Here is a 21561-nt window from a genome sequence, read left to right as displayed (position 1 = left end):
TACCAGGAAGTGATGCTTCACCTCATTGATATTGAACTTGGTCCTGAACTCAATTTGCCAATAGCATGTGAGCAGAGTGACAGTGTGATTGGCCAGAATCTAGGCCTGAAAGGACCCTGCATATTTCCAATCAACACCCTGGGAGTTTCCTTCCTGTATCAGGAGTCACAGCCCCTCCAGCCTGGGTCCCTAGATGGGATGAGTGGAGGAGATCAATAGTGTGAAACAGAGTTTCCATAAACAACCTGCACACCTATGAGCAAAATTACATGCCCAGCGCTACATGTCCCCAGATTCTGTAGCTATTTGTTGCGCAGCAATAGCTAACTTATCCAGCTTTCTAGGAATAAGTCAGAAAACAGGTCAGAGGTTCCCTCTGTTCTTGGATCTACTTGTCTATCTGAAAATTCTTGTATTCCATATATAATATTCATTCAATGGGAAAAATAACTTCTATCTTTTCAGAAATAACTCTGACTACCCCCTCATTCCTTTTGTCCATGTCTAGCTAGAAAAAAGAGAAAGTGTTGATTAGCAGCTATTTTTTTTCCAATTTTTCCATTTTATACCTGAACCTTTACATTTTATGTTCTCTGACTCTCCCCATCTCTAGCAGCCACAGGGAGAAGGGCTTAGTACTTCAAAATATTATATAGTTGTTGAAAATTTCAATGAACTGAGAAGGATAGAGTGAGCACTAAATAAATCTCTTGATTTAAGAAAACTTCCTTTATGAATGAAACTTATTGAGAATAAGTATTGTCCGATATAAAAACACAGGATGCCTAGTTAAATTTGAAATGTGGGTGAGCAGCATTTTTTTAGAATAAATATGCCCCAAATATTGCACAGAATATATTTATACTAAAATTATTTATTGTTTGTCTGAAATTAGAATTTAATTGGCAGGACTATATTTTTACTGGTTAAGTCTAACAAGCCTACTACTGTAATCTTGGCATTTGTTGTGTGTTGAGAATAGAGTGGTTACATACCACAGGAAAAGTCTTGACCCTTGTATATTTTGGATAACACGTGCATGTGTTCAATATTTATATACATACATTTGTACAAAACAGGAACATAGATACATATACATATATATCACATCTCCTATCAAATCCTACAATGCAGGAAGTCCAAGTGCCCTGAGCCGCACAGGAAGAAAAAGATATTAGCATATGGGTTGCCCCTCTCTCAGGCCACACCTATAGATTTCTCTCCATGCCAGTTGACAATGGAGAAAAAAATAGGCCTGTTTTTAAAATCCCTCTGCATGATATTCTGTCCCTTGCCAAATAGACTGATGCAATGTTAGAGATTATTCATGGATGGCCTTGGAAGAAAACAGAGAAGGCAAATTGGCTAAGTGAATAAGATACAGCAGCCAATGCCCTCAGCCATTTTATTTAGAAGGAATTTGACTTGAGAATTTGCCTTTATTCCTGGGCAGTGGTTAATAGTGTGGTCAGATGGTCAGGGACTTGGAAGAAGCAGTACAAAGTACTAGTGACAAAGACTTGGAGATGTATGTGGAACTTCTGGAACAGTCTCAGAATGTAAGGATTCCTGTGTTTTGCATGAGATCCCCCCAAAAAGCAATTCCACCAAAGTAATTCCTACTAATCAGGAGGGAAAGCCTGCCCAGTCTGGGAATATAATTCACTTCTCCTCCCTGACCCTCCCACTGTCCACTCAATGTGCAAGTGCAAGGTGGTAGAAATGAAGACCATACAACGATCCAGCAAAATTCATTTCTCTTGGCCAACATTTATCTGGCTACCCATTTCCAAGTGAGCAGCTTTCTAATGGTGACTAATCTCAAGTCTTTTGCATAGTATCTTGGAGGACCATCTCTGTATGTGGCAGGTTTGATTTCATAGCTCTCTTCCATTATGGACAACTATCAATTACTTTTCAGAAGTATCTAAATTTAGAATTTGTTTTCCTAGTCACACTTCTGCTATTTACCTGCACATGTCATAGTCTATGTGTATATTGCATATTGTGTGTATATGTGTTGAAACACCAGACCTCTAGCCCAACTGACAAACAATACCTTCCTTTGAAGGAATTCAGTCTTGCCAAAGAGAGAAGATGCTCAGAATTATTTTCTACTATATCATTTAGTGACTCTTATGGTCATCTCACAAGGGGTAAAGTTGGGATGCATCTCACATAACTAAATCTATGACCTGCTAGTAAAAGTTTTGCTTTTCTTCCTGCAATTACAGACTGTTAATTTAGAAGTTTTGGAGCATCATTAGAGAATTGCTCCCACCCAGAATTCAACAATGAATCCATGGAATTAGAAGCTAAGGATGCCATCTGGTCACTTTGAGCTCCTCATGCTATTCAACCAACCAGTGAAAAAAAGGTGCTAGGTTTTTGGCTGGGGCATTGAATCCTACCTAGGGAAAATAGTGTTGAACTAAGCAGTAGGTGAGAAGAACTTTAAATGGAACACAGGTGTGCCCTGGGCACCTCTTATTTCAGCCATGCTGAACATGAGATGCTAAGGGGCAGGGACACCTGGGGATCACATTCTTAAGGAACAATAGTTTGAGTCACTTTATTAGGCCAACATCCCTGATCACTTTGGAAACTGGCCAAAGGCCTAAGAAAAAAGAAAAATACAGAGTACCTGTCACAGTACATGCCTCCCTGATATTTATTTTTATGTAGGTTATATTAATTCAAAAGTTTCAAAATATTGAGGCAGAACCAAGAGAGAACCAGGGGAGAAATAGATATCATCCAGAGCTAGATGCGTTAGCTGAAAGATTTGTGATATATCTTTGATTGGGGTACAGGTGGGTGGGGTGTGAATGAGGTTTCAGCAGAAAAGTGTGAATTGCAGTGGCTAGGTGGGAACTTTATTTTGAAAGGTGATTATGTAAAGAAAAGTGGATAAGGATGAGGGGTTTCCAAGCCTTATGTGTACCCTGTGAGACTTGACCAATTTAGGCTTCCCAGCATCCAATACCCTTCCCCCTTAGGCTAATCCCACAAGGGAGAGTCCTTGCCGGCCTTCATTAGGGAAACTGAAATAAGAGACACATTCCTTTCCTCAGATCTCTAGGGACAGGAAGGAGCCCACTCACAAACTGTGCTGGGGCAGTCGTCATCTGTCACCTCAAGCCCCTAATCCTAAAGGAATATGACCAAAAAGGAATAGCTAGTGGTTATCTGCAGTAGATGCAATGGTAGAGCTAAGGCACAGTGGGTGGGCATTTAAGGCCAGCAGTGTCTGCTGCAGTGTCAGCGCCTTTGATTTGGCTTTCAGTACCAATGATCAGGCCATGTTCTCTCTCTTCTGCAACAGACTCTGTTGGCCCTTGGCTGTTTTTTGACTGAGCATTCCAGTTCTCTTGTTGTTCTGTACATTATTAATGCTCCTTCCAGTGGACCTTCCATGAACTTTAGTAGGTTTGATGTTTGTTGCTTACCACTAATATCATTGCATAGAACAAGTGTTTACACAGTGAGAAAGTCTGCGGTGTAGCCTAGAAGTGGGTGGGGGATGTGTGAAGGTGCTTATCACTGGGGATAAGGTAGGTGGTCAAAGAGGAGTACAAAGCTTTGGATATGAGATGCATGGAAAACTGATGGTGGTGGAAATTTGGCAGAAGCAGAATGTGGTAAAACAGATGCCCAACTCTTCAAGAAATGAGGGGAAGGGATAAATTGGCCATATTGAAGAGAATGAGAAGGGAGCATAGAATAATTTAGCCAAATCCATAAAGTCCCAGAGGAGCAGTGATTTTATACAAGGTAACAAAGTGAGGATGTGGATCAGGTACCAGAGAGCAAGGAAGAGTCAGATAGAAAACCTTACCCTTGTCATGTGTGGGAGAAATGTTGAGAAGCAGTGCTCTCCTGGCAATCACAGGTTTCAGTTAAGGCTAAGAGCTCAAAAGAATGTGTAGAGAGAAAAGAAAGGTCTAGAACAGTTTGTCCACCATGGAACAGAAATTTAACAGAGAGAGAGGGTACCTCTCAGAGGAGAGACCCAGGATGTCAAATCAGCTGGGAGGCTGTGCATACAATAATGATTTATATGGGAGAGAGAGAGAGAGAGAGAGAGAGAGAGAGAGAGAGAGAGAGATCATGTACCAGGGTCCCTTATACCTAAACACCTTAGTCTGTTTATCATTATGATAAGAATATCTTTTGCTCAACTACAGCAGTCACCAACTTCATTAATTTAACAGGATATGGGAGTTTTCTCTAATTTACTATCCAAATTCCAATTTTGTCGGTGGACCCAGTTCTGAATCTCATGGTCTTTCCTTCCATTATGGATCCAGCTTATGGCTGAACTTTGCACTAAATTGCATGTCCTCAGCATCCCTTAATCTGGAACATTTTCACAGCTTTTCTTTGTCTTGTAAGCATGCCTTTTTAACAATTTCGCTGCAGCACCAGTTGAAGACCAAAATATTAGGAATATATATATATATATATATATATATATATGTATATATATATAACTATATATATATATATATATATATATATATATATAACAAAATCACCCATAAGCCCAGACCTCAGTTAGTTAAATTAACCACATTCCACTTCCCTGATATCATTGATGAGCCACTAAATGTCAATTGTATCTGTTTTCTGTCTCTTCCACTCTGTGCTTCTTTTGCCCTTGAGGGCAACCTCACATTGCTCCTCTCCACAATATGTATGTATGTGTTTGCTCAAAAATCTGTGAATGTGCTTCATAAACCACATAGTCCTATGTAAGTCTAAAGTATGTTCAGCTAAACATCCAAGTTTGAAAATGGGATTTTATTGAACACCTTTTCCTGCTGCCTCACTGTGCATTTCTCTGGCTGCCTCCTGTCTTTGCTCACTTCTATCAGATCAGCGACTCCTTCCTCTATGTTCTCAGAGCACTGTAACTGTGCCTTACTGAATCACATTGCTATTATCTGTTTATAGGTCTGTCTCTCTCACCAGCTTGAGAGGTTAGACTATGTCTTATATCCTTTTATCTGCTTAGTACCCCCTAAATCCCTGGTGCACAGAATATGGAAGAAATGCATGTGTGAACTGGTTTGCATCTATCTAAATACACCCCTGAGGGGTGTGATGTTCTACGGGAAATTGCTCAGTCTTGGTTTGCAGGTGAACTATTGAGTTCTAAGCATCTGTGTCACTAGAACACTGCCTCATTGAGGACATCACACCTGCTCTATATTTACAAATTACTAAATCCACTTAAGCTCATGGTCAACATCATGGTATCCAACTAAAAACAAAGTAATTAATAAAACAGAATCACATGTAGGAGGAAAATTCAATCTTGTTGAAATTAAGACAGATGAAAAAACTGGTATAAAATTGGAGCACCAGATGGTATCAATGCATTACACTAATTTTCTATTCACATATTCAATTATAGTTTAAATAAAAACTAATATGGGTAATTTATCTCATGGAGTTTGTATACAACATCTGATTAAAAATTCCCACAATGTCCCATTTACCCGCCAATCTCACACTGCAGAAATACAGTTTCAGCAAGCAGGGCATGATCCTCAGGGCATTCTAGAGGGGATGCTCACTCCCCAGGTGCTATGTGGGAGGTGTCATGGGACTGGAAGTCAGAACTGACTTCTGTTTCCCATGAGTGTGGTAGTCACATGAAATACAGGCTTCCCAGTTAAATTTGAATTTCAGATAAAGAAATGTAGTATGAATGTGTCCTAAATGTTGCATGAGACACATAATAAAATGTATTTACAGTTACCAGGTACTTTCCTGTGCATCCCTTTACTCTCTGCAACAGTTCCATGAATCAGGATTCAGTAGGATTCATCAGGAAAGAGGTGGAAGCCCTTAGACATCAATGCATCCAGGGAGAGTTCTGCCACCTCCCTGCAGTATCTGAGTTCACGTCTCTGTTCAGCACAGCAGCCAGGATATCCCAAAGGAGCCAAGAGAGGTTGGGGTGGAATAGGAAGGCCAGGCCCTTTGACTCTGCCCTTACAGTGGAAACTGACCAGACTAGGCTTTCCTTCTGGGCCGGGTCTAGAGACAAGTCAACACATGGAGAAGATCCTATCCCACCATCTCTAAGACACTATGAAAAAATAAATCTCTGTACCTGCTTTGTGGTGTCAAAAACTTTTTGAAACAGGAAGTGGGAGTGTGTATGTGACAAGAATTTCAAAGTCATAATGGATATATAGCACTAAAATCCAAATGGAAATCATTTAAAAGGACAAGATTTGGTATGACTGTAAGTGACTTCCATTGGATTATCCTCCTGTTGTAGTGGGTGCCCATGATGGTGAAGAATCAGACAGCAAAGTTACAAGCTTATTTGAGATGGGGCAAGAAGCTACTCAGAGCTGTAAATGGGCATGGAACCAAAAGACAGGGATATTGGCGATATTACCTTATAAAACCCAACCTGATGCATGGACTGAGAGTTAGATAAATGAATCAGTATGTGATAAAGCAAGTATATTAAGATGGCAATGTTAAAATTTAAGTGGTAGGTATTTAGGTTGGATGTCAAATTTATTCAACTGTGCTGCATATTTAAAAACAAAATTGGCCCTCTGTATCTGTAAGATTGAAAACATTTGAAAAAAGTTACATCTACCATATATGTACAGACATTTTTTGGTCATAATTCCTTAAACAATATAACATAATAACTGTTTACATATTTCTTATATTAGGTGTTGAAGGTCATCTAGAGATGATTTAAAGTATACAGGAGGATAATTCTAGGTGATGTGCAAATATTGTGCCATTTGATGTACAGGACTTGAGCATGCATGGATCTTGCTGTCTGAGGGAGTCCTGGAAAAATATTCCCAGAATATCAAGGAATATCATAATAAAATGTTGGTGGGAAAATACCCACAACAGAGTTGTAAGAATTTTATATAATGGTATACAGGTCCTCCAAATCAGGCATCCCAACTCGATTTCCTTTAGCGGCACTCAGAGGTGTCTATGTCATTCACGGCAGAAGTCACAGAAACCTCTGCAATAGTGATGGGACCCAGGATGTCCATGGTCCCCGCTGCCTGCCTGATGTCAGCACTTCTCATTTTCTTCATCTCAGGGAAGAAGTGGTCCATGTGTGAGGATGCTTGCCAGAGGGCAAGAGAGAAACTACTAATTAAGAATAGAGAAGATTATATCAATCTGAGCAAATCTTCAGTTGGTGTTACCGAACTTGGGGGAAAAACCATGTCTTAGAAGTAGCACAAGAAAAAGCACAAACTGCTGACAGTTATAACTTCAGGAACAAGGTCATTTAGAGGAAATCCCACTGAGGAAAATTGTATTGAACTAGCAGGGGTCTCTGCCCACCATTCACTCTACCCAACCCAGGAAATTATTGCAAATAACTGTTTCCTGCAACTGATTTACACTGTAGAGACAATGAAATATGAATATGAAAATACGAGAACTTGATTAAATTGTCAGTTTTTCCCTTGCCTCTAAGTTTTCTCTGATCATCATAAAAATAATAAAATCTGCAACACACTTAATTCCTTAATGTTTAGTAATTGACAGCTCATTTTTAATGAAAACTTATTGCTGGTCAATTTAGGAAATTTGGACCTGTTGTTTTGATAATGACTAGCTTATTTTTTTTAACTTGGCACCTTTTCCTTTTCTTCCCATATTAATCTTTATTTAAATCCTCCTTTACTGATCCCATGCCATTTCTCTGTTAATCTCTTTTTGAATGCTCACAGACTGAATGGATTTTCCCTTTTCTGTGTCCTGCAGCATCTCAGGTTTAACCCTCTTGGAATATGTCATTTTTACCTTGGGTAGTTATTTGGATGTTTACTTTATTGATCCTTTTACTCTTAGGGAAAATAATCATATCTCTAGGAGTACCATACTCAGTGCCTTAAATATAACAGATGATCAGCTGTGCAAAAAATACATATATATATATATATATATGGAAATAACTTCATTTTAATATTAAATAAAATAATATTTGAAATGAAAGAACCAGGGATCTTTGGAGAAATGGCTGATTCCAGAACTGGGCCAAAAATAATACAAAATGGAGGTCTTATTAAAAAAACAAAGAAGCTAAATTGAAGGGTCTACTATGAATCAAATATGAAAAAATTTGAGCAACAAAATAAATAAATACAGTGATCCATAGAATAAAATTAGAAACTATGAGTCTTCACTGAGATAAATGTGTAATGAATAAATTAATTTTGCAGAAAACACTTCCTTATAGAATTCCAACTACAAGTAGTAAAAAAGACGGAATTAAAATATTGACACTATATTTTGGCAACCACTAATAGTAATAATTGTTTCAATAATTCTCTCTCTCTCTCTCTCTCTCTCTATATATATATATATATATATATATGTATTTATATACATATACATATACACAAACATATCAATATACATATGTATCAATAATTCTCTCTTTATATATACTCTCTCTATATAGAGAGAGTATATATATATATATATATATATATAGAGAGAGAGAGAGAGAGAGAGTCTCAAAATGTCTCCTCACAAGATGCCTAATAATTACAAAGGAAAAAATACATTTACAGTGGAGAAACCTATCAGATATCACCGTGAACTATTGGTTAATATGCAAATACTGTGCGATTTGATGTATAGGACTTGAGTTGATATTAAGATAATATCACAGATCATCTTAATTTGAGTTGCCATAACAAAATAACCACAGTTTTGGTGGCTTATAAATAATGGAAACATATATCTCAGAGTTCAGGGAGGCTGGGAAGTCCAACGTCAGATGTGTCCGGCTAGGGCTTCATCGGTGGCCATCTACCCATGGTTTCCTCACTTAGTGGAAAGAGAAAGGGAACTCTCAAGAGTCTCTTTTATAAGGGCACTGATCTCATTAAAGAGGGCTCCATCCTCATGATCTAAACACTTCCCAAAGGCCCTAACTCTTCATATTATCATATTGAGGGTTAGGTTAATATATTAATTGAGGGAGCACAAATATTTAGTCCATAGTACCAATACTGAGGGAAATTACGTGCCTCTTGATGTGATGCACTAAGAACACAACAACAATTTTTAGTATTCTTGACAGAAATGTATAACATGATTCTAAACACAAGGATACACAGACAAAGCCAAAGTGAGGGACATTCCACAAAAATATTTGTATGTATTGCTCAAAATGCCAGTCATGGACTGGGAATGTGGCTCAGTTGTAGAGAGCTTGCCTACTATGCCTGAGGCCCTGAGTTAAATTCCCAGTATATAAAAAAAAGTAAATCATGAAAGACAGAAAGAACAGGAACATTTTGGATTAAAGAGGCCTAAAGAAGGCTGGTATTGTGGCTCAGTGGTAGTGTGCTTGCCTGGCATGTGTGAGGCACTAGGTTTGATTCTCAGCACCACATATAAATAAATAAATAAAATAAAGATCCATTGACAACTAAGAAATATATATTTTAAAAAATAAAGAAGGCAGATCTAAGATGGCAGAATAGAGAAGGTACTGTTTCTGGCTGCTCTTTGGAATTAAACCAAGAAAACAGTCTCCTCAAGGTCTCACCTAGACGGAATACAACATCTCAGAGCATATGACAGGACCCCTATACAGAGGATTTTCGCAAAAACCATCAGAGGTGCGACCACCTGCGCAGAAATCAGAGGCTCTGTGTTCCAGTAAGACTCTGGACTCCAGACCACAGCCCGCAATTCTAGTGCACACAGCTCTCAAGCGGCGGAGCAGAATCACCTAATCAGCTGCACCTGCTCCCATGCAGGCCACAGGGCAGCAATCTAACCACAGCACAAGGTCATCCCAGCTCCCCCCACCTCACCAGACACCCCAGTGCTGGAAACAGACCAACTCCATCTTGAAATATCTCTCTCACCATTTTTTGGTGGACGTGGCTATTAACATGAACCTCTGTTTGAACAGGTACCTGGTTTCCAATTTCCTCCCCTGCCCCCTCCCCAGCTGAGATTACTCGGCACAGTGACTCCCAGCACAAAAACCGATCTCAGCTGAATGGGAGTGGGAGCCCAGTGGGACCAGGGCACTGCCCACCTGGAGCGCGCCTGAGGGTGACAGATCCTGCAGTTGTGACCTGATATGCAAAGGAGGAGAGGGGTCTTGTGACAAACAACAAAAAACCTGAAGCAAATCAGAGAGAATAGGATTGGGAAGCTCCAGGCAGGAGAGGGAGACGATACCAGGGGCCTCGAGTCCTCTCACCTACTGGAAGAGAAGAGAAGCAGAAAGGAAACAGAATTCTAAGAGAATTTGTTGTTATTGTTGTTGTTGTTATTTTTGTTTGGTTGGTTGGTTTTTTTGTTGGTGGTATTGCCTTCTTATCCTTATTCTTCTTCCTCTACCCTCTATCCTCTGGCTCTCACAACCCCAACATATGTGAAACCAAGAGCTTTACATGAAATAGAACAATGAGAACTGAGTCACATGAATAATAGAGAGGAATAGCATAAGGCCCAATCCCCTGTTTTTGTTGGTTTTTTTGTTTGTTTTATTCTCTTTTCTTTCTTTTTTCTTCTTTTTTCTCTTTCTTTCTTTCTTTCCCTTTTTTCCTTCTTTCTTCTTCTTGCACCCTCCAAATTTTACTATTTTGACATCCTGTAATTTTCTAAATACATATGTATCTGTTTTTATGTACTCTATTGTCCTCCACATACTTGTCTACCCTAAATTACCTCCTATCTATTCCCCTGCTTATAACCCTCTTCATTAGAGTTCTCCTTCAAATTTCCTAAGTTATATTAACCCCATACCCTCACATCTTTCCCCCTTAACATATCATCCTACGCCCAACCCCCAATTCACTGGCCACAACCAGAAACCGTACACCTTTTATGAAACTACTCATTATATTTTAAAAAACAATTGAATCCAACATTTCTGGACATTGAGACTAACTATAAATGTCTTAATAACAACAATTTGTTCTTAGGTGATGTACTCTTGATATTAGGATCTGTTAACATTGTCCTTCCCCACAAAGGAGGGACCTTGGAATCATACAAGAGCACTACAAATCTATAGGGTAAAAACAATAACACACCAGTCACATAGAGCTGGAAAAAAAAAACAAACAAAGCGTGAGCAACATGAAAAGACAAGGGAAGAAAGTACCACAGTCAATTCAAGGCAACACATCATTAGAAGAATCGACAGCAGAAAGAATGACGGAGAAAGATTTCAGGATATACATGAATAAAATGTTTAGGGATCTCAAAGAAGACATTAGACAACAAACACAGGCAGGAAAAGATAACTTTGACAATAAACTACATAAACAAATTTAAGAAGCAAAAGATAAACTCAACAGGGAGATAGAGGTTATACAAAAACAAACAAAAAGAAATCCTTGAAATGACAGAAACAATGAACCAAATTAAAAACTCAAATGAGAGCATCACCAATAGAGTAGACCACTTACTAGATAGAATAAAGTATACCATCTTTAAAAGAACATAGCACAGTGAAAATGATAAGAAACCACGAGCAGAACATCCAAAAATTATGGGATAGCATAAAAAGACCAAATTTAAGAATTATTGGGATAAAGGAAGGCATAGAGGTCCAAACCAAAGAAATGAACAATCTGTTCAATGAAATAATATTAAAAAACTTTCCAGGCATGAGGAGTGAAACAGAAATCCATATCCAAGAAGCCTATAGGATGCCGTATATGCAAAATCACAACAGATCCACACCAACACACATTATAATGAAAATTTCCAACCTACAGAATAAGGAGGGAATTTTAAAAGCCACAAGAGAAAGGAATCAGATTACACATAGGGATAAATCAATAAGGATAATGGCAGATTTTTCAACACAGATCCTAAAAGCTAGAAGATCCTGGAGCAACATATTTCAAGCTCTGAAAGATAATGGGTACCAACCAAGAATCTTGTATCCAGAAAATTTAAGCTTAAAATTTGAAGATGAAATAAAAAACCTTCCACGATAAACAAAAGTTAAAAGAATTTATAGCTAGAAAACTGGCACTACAAAACATCCTTGGCAAAACATTTCATGAAGAAGAAATGAAAAACAACAATGAAAACCAGCAGAGGGAGGTAGCACACTAAAGGAAAAACTAATCAAAGAGGAAAACCATGTCAAGTTAACAAAAATAAACAAATATGGCTGGACAAACCATGTCTCAATAGTGACCCTAAATGTTAATGGCTTAAACTCACCCATCAAAAGACATAGATTAGCAGATTGGATTTTAAAAAAAAGATCCAACAATATTCTGCCTAAAAGAGACTCATCTGTTAGGAAAAGACATACACAGACTGAAGGTGAAAGGTTGGGAAAAATCGTACTACTCACGTGGACTACGGAAGCAAGCAGGGGTTTCTATACTCATATAAAATAAAGTAGACTTCAAGCCAAAGCTAATCAAAAGGGATAAAGATGGACATTACATACTTCTCAAGGGATGCATACACCAACAAAACATAACAATCATAAATATATATGCCCCAAACAATGCTGCAGCCATGTTCATCAAACAAACTCTTCTCAAGTTCAATAGTCAACACAACCACAACACAATGATTATGGGTGACTTTAACACACCTCTCTCACCCCTGGATAGATAATCCAAACAAAAGTTGAATAAAGAAACTATAGAGATCAATAACATAATTAATAACTTAGACTTAACTGACATATATAGAATATTTCAACTGACATCAAGTGGATACACTTTCTTCTCAGCAGCACATGAATCCTTCTCTGAAATAGACCATATACTATGCCACAAAGCAACTCTTAGCAAATACAAAAAAGTACAGACACTATCATGTATTTTATCACATCATAATCGAATGAAATTGAAAATCAATAACAAAATAAAAAATAAAAATTTATTCATCATACGGAGATTGAACAATATGCTACTGAATGAACAATGGGTTACAGAAGACATAAAAGGAGGAGATTAAAAAATTCTTAGAGGTAAATGAGAGCACAGACACAACATATCAAAATCTCTGGGAAATTATGCAAGGAGTACTAAGAGGAAAATTCATTGCATGGAGTTCATTCCTTAAAAGAAGAAAAAGCCAACAAATAAATGACCTCAAACAACATCTTGAAGCCCTAGAAAAAGAAAAGCAAATCAGGAGCAAAAGCAGTAGAATGCAAGAAATAATGAAAATCACAGCTGAAAATCAATGAAATTGAAACAAATTATTTATTTATTTGAAAAAACAAATAAAATTGACAGGCCCTTAGCTACGCTAATGAAGAGAAGGAGAGAGAGAACTCAAATTATCAGCATATGTGATGAAAAAGGCAATATTACAACAGACACTACAGAAATACAGAAGATAATTAGAAATTATTTTGAAACCTTATACTCCAATAAAATAGAAGACATTGAAGACATTGACAAATTTCTTAAGTCATATGATCTTCCCAGATTGAGTCAGAAAGATATACACAACTTAATCAGACCGATATCAAGTTAGGAAATAGAAGAAACCATAAAAAGATTACCAACGAAGAAAAGCCCAGGACCAGATGGATACACAGCTGAGTTCTACAAGACCTTTAAAGAAGAACTAATACCAATACTCTTCAATTTATTTCAGGAAATAGAAAAAGAGGGAGCACTTCAAAACTCATTCTATGAGGCCAATATCACCCTGATTCCTAAACCAGACAAAGACACTTTAAAGAAAGAAAACTTCAGATCAATATCTCTAATGAACATAGATGCAAAAATTCTCAATAAAATTCTGGAAAAATCAAATTCAAAAACATATCAAAAATATTGTATACCATGATCAAGTGGGATTCATACCAGGGATGCAAGGTTGGTTCAACATATGGAAATCAACAAATGTAATTCATCTTATCAATAGAGTTAAAGATAAGAATCATATGATCATCTCCATAGACACAGAAAAAGCAGTTGACAAAATACAGCATCCTTTATGTTCAAAACACAGTAAAAACCTAGGGATAACAGGAACATATCTCAATATCATAAAGGCTATCTCCACTAAGCCTCAGGCCAACATCATTCTAAACGGTGAAAAATTGAAGGCATTCCCTCTAAAATTAGGAACAAGGCAGGGATGCCCTCTTTCACCACTTCTATTCAACATAGTTCTTGAAACACTGGCCAGAGCAATTAGACAGACAATAGAAAATAAAGAGATATGTTTAGGAAAAGAAGAAATTAAATTAGCACTATTTGCTGATGATATGATTCCATACCTAAAAGATGCAAAAAACTCCACCAGAAAACTTCTAGAACTAGTTAATGGATTCCGAAAAGTAGAGGATATAAAATCAACACCCATAAATCAAAGGCATTTCTGTATATCAGTGACAAATCCTTTGATAAGGAAATGAGGAAAACTACCCCATTCACAATATCCTCAAAAAAAAAAAAAGATACTTCTGAATTACCAAAAGAGGTGAAAGATCTATACAATAAAAACTACAGAATCCTAAAGAGAGAAATCAAAGAAGACCTTAGAAGATGGAAGGATCTACCTTGCTCTTGGATAGGCAGAATTAATATTATCAAAATGACTATACTACCAAAAGTACTATACAGATTTAATGAAATTCCAATCAAAATCCCAATCACATTCCTCATAGAAATAGAAAAAGCAATCATGAAATTTATCTGGAAAAATCAGAGACCCAGAATAGTAAAGCTATCCTAAGCAGGAAGAGTGAAGCAGGTGGTATTGCTATATCATACCTTAAACTATACTATAGAGCAATAGTAACAAAAACAGCATGGTATTGGCACCAAAACAGGCCAGTAGACCAATGTTACAGAATAGGGGACACAGAGATTAACACATAAAATTACAATTATCTTATATTAGACAAAGTGCCAAAAACATGCATTATAGAAAAGATAGCCTCTTCAACAAATTGTGCTGGGAAAACTGGAAATCCACACACAACCAAATGAAATTAAACCCCTATTTCTTCCCATGCATGAAACTTAACTCAAAATGGATCAAAGACCTAGGAATTAAACCAGAGACACTGTGTCTAATATAAGAAAAAGTAGGCCCTAATCTTCATCATGTGGGATTAGGCCCCAACTTCCTTAATAAGACTCCTATAGCACAAGAATTAAAACCAAGAATCAATAAATGGGATGGACTCAAACTAAAAAGTTTCTTTTCAGCAAAAGAAACAATCTGTGAGGTGAACAGAGAGCCTACATCCTGGGAACAAACTTTTACTCCTCCTACATCAGACAGAGCACTAATCTTTAGGGTATATAAAGAACTCAAAAAGCTAAACACTAAAAAAAATAAATAAATAACCCAATCAACAAATGGACTAAGGACCTGAACAGACACTTCTCAGAAGAGGATATACAATCAATCAATAAATTTATGAAAAAATGCTCATCAGCTCTAGCAATCAGAGAAATGCAAATCCAAACCACTCTAAGATATCATTTCACTCCAGTCAGAATGGCAGCTATTATGAAGACAAACAACAATAAGTGTTGGTGAGGATATAGGGAAAAAGGTACACTTATACATTGCTGGTGGGACTGCAAATTGGTGCAGCCAATTTGGAAAACAATTTTCCAAGATTCCTTGGAAAACTTGGTATGGAACCACCATTTGACCCAGCTATTCCTCTTCTCGAATTATACCCAAAGGACTTAAAAACAACATACAACAGGGACACAGTCACATCAATGTTTATAGCAGCACAATTCACAATAGCTAAATAGTGGAGCCAATCTAGATGCCCTTCAGTGGAGGAATGGATAAAAAAATGTGGCATATATACACAATGGAATTTTACTCAGCAATAAAAAAGAACAGAACCATGGCATTTGCCAGTAAATGGATGGCATTGGAGAAGATAATGCTAAGTGAAATCAGCCAATCCCCAAAAAACAAATGTCAAATGTTTTCTCTGATATAAGGAGGTTGACTCATACTGGGTTTGGGAGGGAGAGCATGGGAGGAATATATAAATTCTAGATAGGGAAGAGGGGTGGGAGGGTAAGGGAGGGGGCAAGGGATTAGCAAGGATGGTGAAATGTGATAGACATTATTATACAAAGTACATGTATGAAGACTTTAATTGAGTTGTCAACATACTTCATATACAAGCAGAGATACAAAAATTGTGGTTTATATGTGTATTAATAATTGCAATGCAAAAAGAAAAAAGAAAAAAGAAGAATAGTGTTACCTTAGATTAGGCAGAGGGAAGTGAAAGGCGGAGAAGGCAGGGGATGTGGGGATAAGAAATATAGTAGAATGAAACAGACATTATTACTGTATGTATGTATGTGACTGTATGACCAATGTGATTCTACAATATGTACACTCAGAAAAAGGAGAAATTATATCTCATCTATGTATGATATATCAAAGTATATAAGTGCATTCTACTGTCATGTATAACTAATTAAAACAAATACAAAATAAAAAAATTTAAAAGACTAAAGAGACATGATACATAAATGGAGTGTGTAATTCTGAATTGGATTCTGGGCTTGAAATGTTTTTGTTTTTCTTGTGCTAAATAAACATCCATGAAATAATTAATGAAGTTTTAATGTATCAAAGTCGAGTTTTTGATTGTAATAATTGTACCGTGGTTACATTAGACAACATCCTGTTTTAAGGAAACATACTCTGAACTCTGAGGTCCAGAGTATCATTTTACCTACTTAAATAGTATAGAAAAAATAGATAGATGGTATAGATACAACACACAAAGAGACAGAGAGAAAGGGAGTAAAACAGGTTATTTGCTTTGATATTAACTCTTAAGGAAGTTTGTATAGGAATTCTAAGCACTATTTATTTTCACACTTTTTCTCTGAAATTATGTCAAAATTTAAAAATGGGGAAAAACTGTTGACAAAAAAATGCATATATTTATACATTACTAAATTAGCCAATTTTTAAAGATTACTTTAAAAGCACATTATATATAGTCTAAATTTCCCAAGATTTCTAATTTTTTGCTCCCCCACAAAATTAGCAATATATATATATATATATACATACACATTTCTCATGGTTTCTTAATTTCTGTGAATTTTACTTTACTTGTCATAAAAAATTCTTCTAGAGTATTGATTTTCTCTGCTTAGTGACCAAAGTTGAAAGTCAGATGAAAACCTCACAGAATTTAAGGTGAGCCCCATCCTGACTCTACACAGCTTACCTGTGCTTATCAGGGAAGGATTTTCTTGCACATGAGCAGGGCGGTTTTAGTCTCCTTCAATATGTCTGGAGCCCTCTTAAAGTCACTCTTCCTGTGTCAGGTTTGTTTGCAGACTTCCACCCCATCCCACCTTTTCAGGATAAGGAGCTTGGGTTTCTCTGTTGTCTCTGCAACAGTGTAGAATGCTGAAAAAATATTTATTTTGAGCTCACAGCTCTTGGCCTTTATTTACAAAAGTATGTCCTCCTAAATGTCCACATGTCTTGTTTACTCAGAGACCTATTTCTTAAGCAAAGGGCACTTCAATAAATTTAAGGCCTGCCAGGCCAAGCAAGTAAAGCTACCATCTTGTTTCAGCCCTAAAATTACCATATGAGATAGGGAGTTTGCCCATTTCACAGATGAGAAAACTGGGGATCAAAGTTTTTAAAGTCCCTGAAACTTCCATGATAAGTAAATGGCAGAGCTAAAATTTGAACTCAGACCAATTTAACAACAGAGCATATATATTTCACTTTTATTATATTCAGTAATTCTCTATTTCAATTAATCTACTTTACAATTTAAGCAAATAACCCTATTGAATACACATTCTTAACACAGGTACTCCTTACAGATACTTTTTTCTGATCCTCTGTAGGTTCAGGGGTGCCAGGGGGATAGAAAATAAAAATGTAGATATTGAAAAGTAAATTGAAAACGAAATTCATGCACACTTGGAACTGAGGGATACAGCAGGTGCTTATTGACATGCTTGCTATGGTGTTTGCGCTGGAAATTAATTCTTAAGTTGGTGTGTTTCCACATTTGATCATTGACAGGAAGCAAGAGAAAGAATCTAAGAAGGACCAAGAGGCACCCAACCTCAGATTCATATTAGGTATCATTCTTGAGAACAGCTGGTTTATCCGGAAATAATGATAATCCATATCGCTGCCATCTGTCAACACCCGGTAGCTCTTTTCCCTGCATAACAGAAATAGAAGCAGTGGTGTTGGGAACGGAACACACCAGAACCTTTGGCTTGAGTGGCATAGCTCCAACTCACTCGGACCCAAGCCCCAAGGCCCCTTATTTTCTTCTGACAGGTGCATGTACCAACAAAGGTAAATGCTCCTGGGTCCCCAGCAAAGGTTAAGCCACTCATCCATCAGGAAGGAAGCAAAATAATAATAATAATAAAACAGCTAATAGCTAACAGGTGATGGCCTGCTTTAAAGAAATGAACCTGATGCAAGACCCAGGAGAATGCAGACCTAAGGACAAGAAAATGCCCTAAACACTCTGTCAGCACTTACCCCGTGACACAGCCTTAGTATTTTTGTCATTGGTAAATATGTTTGGAGAGCAACTTGAAATTCTCCAGATTGACCCATTTGCCTTGGGGAATTGTTCTGTGGTTAAACAGAGGTGACCTGTCTTCAAATCCAGGGAGCTGGAAGGATCCCCTATTAGCCAAATAACAACCAGTGAGCAGAGTCATCACCACATGCAGCAAACAAGCCACCTACAAATCACCCAACTGAGTTCTGTCCAAATTCATGCATCACAAATAGTGAGCTACAATAAAATGATTATTGTTTTGAACATCTAAATGTGGAAGGATAGCTTGTTACACATCCATAGACAACTGGGATGCTGGGCCTCAGCATCCCTCTCTGTCTTATAAAAGAATTAGATTTCTTGTACCCCAAGAGTTCTTATAATCCTGAACAAATAATCCCACGTAAGTACTTTGAGCCTGTTTTATCTTAGTGATGAGTAAATTTGTACTAATGTGGTTTAATGTTAGTCTTTCCATCATCGAATTGCAGCAAGAAACACACTTTTGAGTTGCTACCTTAGCCCCAAGGGCTCTCTGTACAACTGAATGTTTGGCTAGATGGAGCCTCAGAACCCACCAAGACCGTGGGATCTAGCCACTGTGCCAGCACGCAGGGCATTAGCACTTATGTTGTTCTTCTCTCATTCAGAATCCTATAAGTAAAGCCAAAAGGCCAAAGGAGTCTCTTTCTCTCATTAAGAAACTGGTATGAGAATAAGAAGAGCCAAAGTTTGATACAAAAATGATAAAATGAAAAAATGTACAATCTAGACAAAATTCCATAAATAAGAATGTATTTTTTCTATACATAATTTTCCTTAATAGCATCTTTAAAGGGCTGTCTTTACAAATTTATCTTAGCCATCTAGCCATCTCTGAGCCTATTTACATTTTTACTATCTTGGGATAACAAGCTCCATATCATTTTTATATTTATTTGTCCCAAATTTACCTCCTATAAATTAGTTTTAGTCATGTACCAGCTCCTCTGGGTGTTTTAGGGTTAGCAAATCCAAAAATCTGGGTTGAGAAACAAAAGATACTGAAAATTAGCCACACCATACTCTCTGTAAAGTAAGCCCAGTTATAAATATAGAAGTCAATAAAATTGAATATGGAGTTTTTCCACCAAAAAGATTCTCAAGAAAATCTGTCAGAAAAAAAATACAGACCAAATGATAGAAGAAGAAAGCTTGTTTATCACATAAAGGATCATCTGATTATGATTTTAGACAGCATAGTGTCAAAGGTTTAGTTAGACTCAAGTAGATCTTGGAATGAAGCAAATCCCACTATTTATTATCTGTGTGTCTCTGACAAGTTTCCTGACTACTCTTAGGAAAAATAACTAGACATGGGGAGGAGGCACCCTAGGTGTTGGACTGCCCAGGAAGCCATCCTGTTTGGGCTACATTCTACTTCCCTGTGAATAGCTCTGTGACACTGGGAAAGCTGCCTAACAATGCTGCATTTCAGTCTCTTAATTTGTAATATTCAAAAATAATAAAACTACTATTTTATTATTTGTTGTGTCTTCATAAGGTTTCATGAGGTTTAAAAACGCAAAGCTCTTAGGATGTATCTGGGATTTGGTGAGTGCCATAAAGTATTAAGGGTTATGACTACGGTAAAGTACTAAATAAATGTTCATTCTTTTCCTTTTCTTCTTCTGCAACTTTTATGATAAGGAGGAAACTGCTTTTTTTTAAGGAGCCTGACATTTGTACCATGTAAATTAAAATATGTAATATTTTACATGTATGTCATCTAGCTTAATTGTTAATTAAATGACTAACCATAACTCACTTTGGACAAAATGAAGAGCTTCCAGATTACCAAGCTCAAGTGATAGAGGGATCTGATGCATTCCTTCATGCGAGGTTTTGATTCCATCCTTATTCTGTATGCTAGGCACTTTCATTATGTCTTGATGTAGATCCATTGTAATTTCGTACACTTGGTGTCCTGTAAGCTTCTTGTATTTGATTTTTCAATTCATTCTTCATGTTTGGGAAATGTTCTGTTATTATTTCATGACGAGATTGTGCATTCCTTTGGTTTGAATCTCTGTGCCTTCCTCTATCCTGATAAATCTTAGATTTGGTGTTTTGATGCTATCCCATAATTCTTGGATGTTCTGCTCATGCTTTCTTATCCTATTCACAGTGTGGTCAACTTTATTTCTAAGGTTATATTTTATCTTCATTATCTGAGGTTCTGTCTTCCAAGTAATATAGTCTGTTGGTGATGATTTCTATTGAGTTTTTTTTATTTGGTTTATTGTTTCCTTCATTTAAAGGATTTCTGATTTTTTTTCCAGAATCTCTTTCTTGAAGTAATCTTTTGCTACCTATATCTGTTCATTTATCTCTTCATTGGTGTGATCAATGGTTGCCTGTATTTGCTCTCTTATCTCTTTGTTGGAGTGAGCTATTTTCACCTGTATTTGCTCTCTATGTTATTCTTTAATTCACAAGATCATTTTAATTATATATATTCTGAACTCCTTCTTGACATTTCATCCACTACGCTGTCAATGGATTCTGTTATTGTAGTATCTTGGTTTATTTGGGGCACTTTGTTCCCTTGTCTTTTCATGTTGTCTATGTGTCTTTCTTTCTTGCAGTGTGGATCTGAGGTATTACAGTTTCTACCCTATAATCTTATAGTGTCCCTACAGATTACCTGTGCCTCACCTTGTTGTTGGGCTTCCAGTCATCAATACATATACGTACACATGCACACAGAAGTTTGTTGTGTATGATCCACACCCATTTTATAAAGTGTCCTTCAGTTTAAAAATGTATTGTGAACTATTTTATACATGCAGGGGGTATAAAGTGATGCAGTGAGCAATCACATAACTGGACTCTCCTTTTTGCCTTCTCCATGATTTTGAGTTTAATCTAATTCTCTGACATTTAAAAAAGGAGTTTAACTGAGGAACTCTCTCACTCTTCTAAAGAGGGAGATATGTTTGATAATTTCAGAATACAGGTTTAAAACCTAAAGTGAA

At 36.9% G+C, this 21561-nt stretch overlaps 1 long non-coding RNA gene across 1 annotated transcript in view; it reads right to left on the bottom strand.

Moving 5' to 3' along the window:
* LOC144255492 (uncharacterized) overlaps positions 1-17306 on the bottom strand; it is a 68835-nt gene extending 51529 nt beyond the window's left edge. Inside the window, exon 1 of the long non-coding RNA XR_013343789.1 lies at positions 17222-17306. This is a non-coding gene — a long non-coding RNA (uncharacterized LOC144255492). The remainder of the gene's footprint in view (positions 1-17221) is intronic.
* Between the last annotated feature and the right edge of the window lie 4255 nt (positions 17307-21561).

Source organism: Urocitellus parryii, chromosome 6, assembly GCF_045843805.1.
Source record: "Urocitellus parryii isolate mUroPar1 chromosome 6, mUroPar1.hap1, whole genome shotgun sequence".
In the NCBI taxonomy this organism is placed as follows: Eukaryota; Metazoa; Chordata; class Mammalia; order Rodentia; family Sciuridae; genus Urocitellus; species Urocitellus parryii.
The sequence above is the reverse complement of the archived record's forward strand: the minus strand, read 5'-3'. Positions and strand labels throughout refer to the sequence as shown.